The sequence below is a fragment of the Triticum dicoccoides genome, chromosome 1A (genome assembly GCF_002162155.2).
Source record: "Triticum dicoccoides isolate Atlit2015 ecotype Zavitan chromosome 1A, WEW_v2.0, whole genome shotgun sequence".
Classification (NCBI taxonomy): Eukaryota; Viridiplantae; Streptophyta; class Magnoliopsida; order Poales; family Poaceae; genus Triticum; species Triticum dicoccoides.
Window position 1 is genome coordinate 8,720,648 of NC_041380.1, and position 8,895 is coordinate 8,729,542.

Sequence of the window (8,895 nt, forward strand, 5' to 3'; positions counted from 1 at the left end):
TATATTGCAGCGTGGTTGACCGACGACCGGTCTCCTTGAGTGAACAGGAGACTTTATTTTTGCGAAAAGAGTGAACAAGGACATGATAGATGGAAAGGCGGGAGTGGCAAAGGTTAGGGAAAGCATGTCGACCACACCACACAAAGTGCATACACGGCTAGAGACGACCTCACGCTCACGAGGTCTAGAAGGTGAATCCGCCTCCCGCCGTAAGGAACAGCCAGCGGCAGCAGGTAGCAGCCGGGCTGAGCAAGCGAAGGCACAGTGGTAGTACAGTATGGGCCCTGCAGTTTGTTTCACGAAACTCCAAACGTGGCTGGGTTTGCATGCTCAGACCAGGCGGGCTCGGTAAGCCCAGCACGGCCCGGTATGGTGGTAAAAAAGAAGGAGAAAAAAAATCCACGACGCGTAATAATATAGTGTCGGTGGAAAGGTGAGAAAGAGAAAAAAAAATCCAACTTGTATGTATCCGTGCAGGTGCAGGTGCAGCAATGGATGTGTCGTGCGGCTGGGCTGGCTGGGATCACGTGTTGGACGAATGCAGGCAGAACGAGAAAGAGGCGATCGGAGGGCGCGGAAGATGCATATGGGCACGGCACGGCACGGGAGGTAGCCAGAGCCGGAGCGGAGCGGGAATCCCAGTCGTGGCCGATGGCGCTAGCAGCTAGAGCTAGTAGGTTTTTTTTACCGCGCCCTTCCTGCAGTAAAGAGAACATCATCGTTGGTCGGCAGGCACGGTAAAAAAAAGCAGCAGTGGCCGAGCGGAAAACAGCGTCCGTCCGTCCGTCCGTCGTCCTACAGTTGCGTGCGTCCGTGCGTGGGTGCATTTTCAACGAAAGCCGCGGCTCCTTCCCTTTCCCACTCCACTCTGCCACCAGAGAGAGCGAGGCCCACCACCTCTTCACCAAATCCCAGGGCGCCACCGTGCCATCATCACCGGCTGGCCGGCCGCAGTCGTGTCCTGTAGCGCAGCGCCAGTGTCATTTTTTTAGAGCACCCAATTCCTTTTTTTTTAGCGTCCCCAACATCGCTTCACAAGCATTTTCACACAAAATTATGCCTGGTTTTTCTTTTTAAAATGTGCTGACTCTTAAACCGCCCTTATCCATCCGGGCCGTGTAAGCCATCCAGCGCGTGCCTGTATCGATCCGCGAGGCTGTCCGAACGTTATTTCTTTCGTAAATTGGAGACAGTCTGGGCAAGATTTGCGGGAGTCCGGACACCCGAAATATATAGGACTCCGACACCCCGGCCCACCAAATCCCTCCTTCTGGTCCCATTTCTTCCCACCCCACCCTTCACCCCCTCGCTTTGCATTCGCACCATCCACCTCCGCCGCCGCTGATGTACGACTTCGGCCGCCACATAGGCATTGCCGGACGTCCGCGAGTAGCATCGACGCGTCCGCTCGCCTTTACGACGGCGGAGCTGTCCACCCTGGAGCTATTTGTACCTAGGTACACCGCGCCCGCACTTGACGACTTCCATGGCGGACATCATGCCCGACATGTGTTCGACCAAATGCCATTGAGCTTGTTTTTCAAATGCTATGTCGTTTTTTTTTAGTATGAAGGATGGTGAGCTACTCGGCCATGCATGGAGGATGAGTTGTTGTGTGATGCGTGGCTGGCCGTATCCACGGATTTCGTAGGCAGGAGCAGAGGGCCGGCCTTCTCGGAGCAAGTGCACGAAAAGTTCAACGCACGAAAGCACATAGCGCCATACGACATCTACATCATTCAACCGCACAGCGTGAGGTCGTTGTCGTATCGTTCGCACGCTATCTAGATCAGCGTTGCCAAGTTTTGCGACGGGGTTCGTCAGCTCGAGGCAACGTGGCCATTGCACGCGGCAGAGGACGAGATCGTAAGTTGTACTTACTCTTGCTCAATTTGTTGATTGATTCGTTCATTCAATGTTGTCTATGCATTATGTGTAGCCCGCACGCTCTGCCGTGGTGTACCGCAGAACAGAGGCTGCATCCTCTACTACATCGGAGTCAGCGATGGTGGCGGTCCCTCGAGCTTGAGGTCCGTTGTGTCTGGGAAGGAGCGACCGGCAAGGGAATAGGCGCGCTACAAGCGACGTAACGCTGCCCGCCACTCCGCGTTCGCCAAGTCGGACACGGCACCGGAATGGGTCCGCAACGGCTGCCAGGCGACGTCGCCGCCTTGACGGCGAGGAAAGGTCGGCTAGCGACCCCTCCTCCTCCGTGGCCCTATCGCAACCAGAGGTACGATCGTGTGAGGGTAGTTAGGCGACCGACATGTTGGCTCGAGGCGGCCACCGAGCAAATATGACCGGGAATGCGTCGAGATGAACAACGAGTGAACGGATTTTGGATTTGCGCTGGGCGCTTTGGGCTGACGTTTTCCTTCAATTTCAATCCACATGGACATGCGTGGACTGCGTCTGGAGTCGGAGTTGCCGTAGTATATACTCCCTGCGGTCCTTTTTTTATTTTGCATATTAGATCTCTCGGAAGTCAAGCTTAGTAAACTTTGACCCAATTTATATTGAAAATTTCCAACATTTACTATACTAGTAATATGAAAATATTTTTTATGATGGATCTAATGATATTGATCTTGTAATGTGAATGTTAATAATGCCTTGTATAAACACGGTCGAACTTCAAAGGCTTTGACTTTGGAGAAACCTATGCATCTCCAGCCGCGTCCCCAACATGCCCCTGAGGGCTCTTTTTTTAGCACTGGCGCCGAACAATCGGCCCACTCGCGCCCCCAGGACCTTGTTGAAGGAAATATGCCCTAGAAGCAATAATAAAGTTACTATTTATTTCCTTATATCATGATAAATGTTTATTATTCATGCTATAATTGTATTAACCGGAAACATAATACATGTGTGAATACATAGACAAACAGAGTGTCACTAGTATGCCTCTACTTGACTAGCTCGTTAATCAAAGATGGTTATGTTTCCTGACCATAGACAAAGGAGTTGTTATTTGATTAATGGGATCACATCATTAGTTGAATGATCTGATTGACATGACTCATTCCATTAGCTTAGCACCCGATCGTTTAGTATGTTGCTATTGCTTTCTTCATGACCTATACATGTTCCTATGACTATGAGATTATGCAACTCCCGTTTGCCAGAGGAACACTTTGGGTGCTACCAAACGTCACAACGTAACTGAGTGATTATAAAGGAGTATTACAGGTGTCTCCAAAGGTACATGTTGGGTTGGCGTATTTCGAGATTAGGATTTGTCACTCCGATTGTCGGAGAGGTATCTCTGGGCCCTCTCGGTAATGCACATCACATAAGCCTTGCAAGCATTACAACTAATGTGTTAGTTGTGAGATGATGTATTACGGAACGAGTAAAGAGACTTGCCGGTAACGAGATTGAACTAGGTATTGGATACCGACGATCGAATCTCGGGCAAGTAACATACCGATGACAAAGGGAACAACGTATGTTGTTACGCGGTCTGACCGATAAAGATCTTCGTAGAATATGTAGGAGCCAATATGGGCATCCAGGTCCCGCTATTGGTTATTGATCGGAGACGTGTCTCGGTCATGTCTACATTGTTCTCGAACCGTAGGGTCTGCACGCTTAAAGTTACGATGACAGTTATTATGAGTTTATGGATTTTGATGTACCAAAGTTAGTTCGGAGTCCCGGATGTGATCAGGGACATGACGAGGAGTCTCGAAACGGTCAAGACATAAAGATTGATATATTGGACGGCTATATTCGAACACCGGAAGTGTTCCGGGTGATTTTGGATAAAACCGGAGTGCAGGAGGGGTTACCGGAACCCCCGGGGAAGTAATGGGCCTTATTGGGCCTGAGGGGAGAGAGAGGGAAGCAGCCCAAGAGGTGGCGCGCCCCCCCTCATGGGGAGTCCGAATTGGACTAGGAGGGGGGCGCGGCCCCCCTTTCCCTCTCCCTCTCCCTCTCTTTCCTTCCCCCTCAAGTCTCCTAGTTGGACTAGGAGAGGGGAGTCCTACTCCTACTAGGAGGAGGACTCCTCCTCCCCTTGGCGCGCCCCATAGGCCGGCCGGCCTCCCCCTTGCTCCTTTATATACGGGGGCAAGGGGGCACCCTAGAACACACAATCGATTCTCGTGATCGTTCCTTAGCCGTGTGCGGTGCCCCCTGCCACCATATTCCACCTCGGTCATATCATTGTAGTGCTTAGACGAAGCCCTGCGTCGGTAGAACATCATTATCATCACCACGCCGTTGTGCTGACGGGACTCATCCCCGAAGCTTTGCTGGATCGGAGCCCGGGGAGCGTCATCGAGCTGTACGTGTGCTAAGAACTCGGAGGTGCCGGAGTAACGGTGCTTGGATCGGTCGGATCGGGAAGAAGACGTACGACTACTTCCACTACGTTGTGTCAACGCTTCCGTTGCGATCTACAAGGGTACGTAGATCATACTCTCCCCTCTCGTTGCTATGCATCACCATGATCTTGCGTGTGCGTAGGAATTTTTTTGAAATTACTACGTTCCCCAACAGTGGCATCCGAGCCAGGTTTTATGGTTTGATGTTATTTGCACGAGTAGAACACAAGTGAGTTGTGGGCGATATAAGTCATACTGCCTACCAGCATGTCATACTTCGGTTCGGCGGCATTGTTGGACGAGACGACCCGGACCAACATTACGCGTACGCTTACGCGAGACCGGTTCCCCCGACGTGCTTTGCACATAGGTGGCTTGCAGGCGACTGTCTCTCCAACTTTAGTTGAACCAAGTATGGCTACGCCCGGTCCTTGCGAAGGTTAAAACGGAGTCTATTTGACAAACTATCATTGTGGTTTTGGTGCATAGGTGAGATTGGTTCTTGCTTAAGCCCGTAGCAGCCACGTAAAACTTGCAACAACAAAGTAGAGGACGTCTAACTTGTTTTTGCAGGGCATGTTGTCATGTGATATGGCCAAGACATGATGCTAAATTTTATTGTATGAGATGATCATGTTTTGTAACCGAGTTATTGGCAACTGGCAGGAGCCATATGGTTGTCGCTTTATTGTATGCAATGCAATCGCGATGTAATGCTTTACTTTATCACGGTAGCGATAGTCGTGGAAGCATAAGATTGGCGAGACGACAACGATGCTACGATGGAGATCAAGGTGTCGCGCCGGTGACGATGGTGATCATGACGGTGCTTCGGAGATGGAGATCACAGGCACAAGATGATGATGGCCATATCATATCAGTTATATTGATTGCATGTGATGTTTATCTTTTATGCATCTTATCTTGCTTTGATTGACGGTAGCATTATAAGATGATCTCTCACTAAATTATCAAGAAGTGTTCTCCCTGAGTATGCACCGTTGCCAAAGTTCGTCGTGCCCAGACACCACGTGATGATCGGGTGTGATAAGCTCTACGTCCATCTACAACGGGTGCAAGCCAGTTTTGCACACGCAGAATACTCGGGTTATACTTGACGAGCCTAGCATATGCAGATATGGCCTCGGAACACGGAGACCGAAAGGTCGAACGTGAATCATATAGTAGATATGATCAACATAATGATGTTCACCCATTGAAGACTAATCCATTTCACGTGATGACCGGTTATGGTTTAGTTGATTTGGATCACGTGATCACTTAGAAGATTAGAGGGATGTCTATCTAAGTGGGAGTTCTTAAGTAATATGTGTTGGAAATATGCCCTAGAGGCAATAATAAAAGTATTATTATATTTCATTGTTCATGATAATTGTCTTTTATTCATGCTATAACTGTATTATCCGGAAATCGTAATACACGTGTGAATACATAGACCACAATATGTCCCTAGTGAGCCTCTAGTTGACTAGCTCATTGTGATCAACAGATAGTCATGGTTTCCTGGCTGTGGACATTAGATGTCGTTGATAACGGGATCACATCATTAGGAGAATGATGTGATGGACAAGACCCAATCCAAAGCATAGCACAAAGATCGTGTAGTTCGTTTGCTAGAGCTTTGCCAATGTCAAGTATCTCTTCCTTCGACCATGAGATCGTGTAACTCCTGGATACCGTAGGGGTGCTTTGGGTGTATCAAACGTCACAACGTAACTGGGTGATTATAAAGGTGCACTACAGGTATCTCCGAAAGTATCTTTTGGGTTGACATGGATCGAGACTGGGATTTGTCACTCCGTATAACGGAGAGGTATCTCTGGGCCCACTCGGTAATGCATCATCATAATGAGCTCAAGGTGACCAAGGTGTTGGCCACGGGATCATGCATTACGGTATGAGTAAAGTGACTTGCCGGTAACGATACTGAACAAGGTATTGGGATACCGACGATCGAGTCTCGGGCAAGTAACATACCGATTGACAAAGGGAATTATATACAGGGTTTGATCGAATCCTCGACATCGTGGTTCAACCGATGAAATCATCGAGGAGCATGTGGGAGCCAACATGGGTATCCAGACCCCGCTGTTGGTTATTGCCCGAGAGTTGTCTCGGTCATGTCTGCATGTCTCCCGAACCCGTAAGGTCTACACACTTAAGGTTCGGTGACGCTAGGGTTGTTAGGAAGACTAGTATGTGACTACCGAATGTTGTTCGGAGTCCCGGATGAGATCCCGGACGTCACGAGGAGTTCCGGAATAGTCCGGAGGTGAAGTTTTATATATGGGAAGTTGTTATACAGACACCGGAAAGTTTCGGGGGCTTATCGGTATTGTACCGGGGCCACCGGAGGGGTTCCGGGGGTCCACCGGGAGGGGCCACCCCTCCCGGGGGGGCACATGGGGCCGCATGGGATAGCAGCCAGCCCCTGGTGGGCTGGGCGCGCCCCCTCCTTGGGCCCATGCGCCTAGGGTTTGGGGGGAAACCCTAAAGGGGGCGCCCCCCTTGCTTGGGGGGCAAGTCCCCCCACCCTGGCCACCGCCCCCCCTCTAGATCCCATCTAGAGGGGCCGCCCCCCCTTGCCCTTTCACCTATAAATAGATGGGTGAGGGGAGGGCTGCAGCACCACAAGCCAAGGCGCAGCCCCTCCCCTCCCCAACACCTCTCCTCCTCCGTACGTGCTTGGCGAAGCCCTGTCGGAGTACTGCTGCACCAACTACACCACGCCGTCGTGCTGCCGTTGGAGCAATCTTCCTCAACCTCTCCTTCCCCCTTGCTGGATCAAGAAGGAGGAGACGTCTCCCGTCCCGTACGTATGTTGAACGCGGAGGTGCTGTCCGTTCAGCACTTGGACATCGGTGATCCGAATCACGTTCGAGTACGACTCCATCATCACCATCCCCTTGGCAAGCTTCCGCTCGTGATCTACAAGTGGTATGTAGATGCAAACTCTCTCCCTTGACTCGTTGCTTAGATGAACTCATAGATGGATCTTGGTGAAACCGTAGAAAAAATTTTAATTTTCTGCAACGTTCCCCAACAGTGGCATCATGAGCTAGGTCTATGCGTAGTTCTCTTTGCACGAGTAGAACACAATTTTGTTGTGGGCGTGGATCTTGTCAACTTACTTTCCCCTACTAGTCTTTTCTTGCTTCAACGGTATTGTGGGATGAAGCGTCCCGGGCCAACCTTACACGTACGCTTACGTGAGACCGGTTCCACCGATTCATGCACTAGTTGCATAAGGTGGCTGACGGGTGTCTGTCTCTCCCAGTTTAGTTGGAGCGGATTCGATGAAAAGGGCCCTTATGAATGGTAAATAGAAGTTGACAAAATCACGTTGTGGTTATTCGTAGGTAAGAAAACGTTCTTGCTAGAACCCAATTGCAGCCACGTAAAAGATGCAACAACAATTAGAGAACGTCTAACTTGTTTTTGCAGCGATTGATCATGTGATGTGATATGGCCAGAAGTTGTGATGAATGATGAATTGTGATGTATGAGATCATGTTCTTTGTAATAGGATTCACGACTTGCATGTCGATGAGTATGACAACCGGCAGGAGCCATAGGAGTTGTCTTTATTTTTTTATGACATGCGTGTCATTGAAGAATGCCATGTAACTTACTTTACTTTATTGCTAAACGCGTTAGCCATAGAAGTAGAAGTAGTCGTTGGCGTGACAACTTCATGAAGACACGATGATGGAGATCATGATGATGGAGATCATGGTGTCAAGCCGGTGACAAGATGATCATGGAGCCCCGAAGATGGAGATCAATGGAGCTATATGATATTGGCCATATCATGTCACAACTATATAATTGCATGTGATGTTTATTATGTTTATGCATCTTGTTTACTTAGGACGACGGTAGTAAATAAGATGATCCCTTACAAAATTTCAAGAAGTGTTCTCCCCTAACTGTGCACCGTTGCTACAGTTCGTCGCTTCTAAGCACCACGTGATGATCGGGTGTGATGGATTCTTACGTTCACATACAACGGGTGTAAGACAGTTTTACACAGCGAAAACACTTAGGGTTAACTTGACGAGTCTAGCATGTGCAGACATGGCCTCGGAACACGGAGACCGAAAGGTCGAACACGAGTCGTATGGAAGATACGATCAACATGAGAATGTTCACCGACGATGACTAGTCCATATCACGTGATGATCGGACACGGGCTAGTCGACTCGGATCGTGTAACACTTAGATGACTAAAGGGATGTCTAATCTGAGTGGGAGTTCATAATTTGATTAGAACTTAATTATCATGAACTTAGTCTAAAACCTTTGCAAATATGTCTTGTAGATCAAATGGCCAACGCTTATGTCAACATGAACTTCAACGCGTTCCTAGAGAAAACCAAGCTGAAAGATGATGGCAGCAACTATACGGACTGGGTCCGGAACCTGAGGATCATCCTCATAGCTGCCAGGAAACAATATGTCCTAGAAGGACCGCTAGGTGACGCTCCTGTCCCAGAGAACCAAGACATTATGAATGCTTGGCAAACTCGCGCTGATGATTACTCCC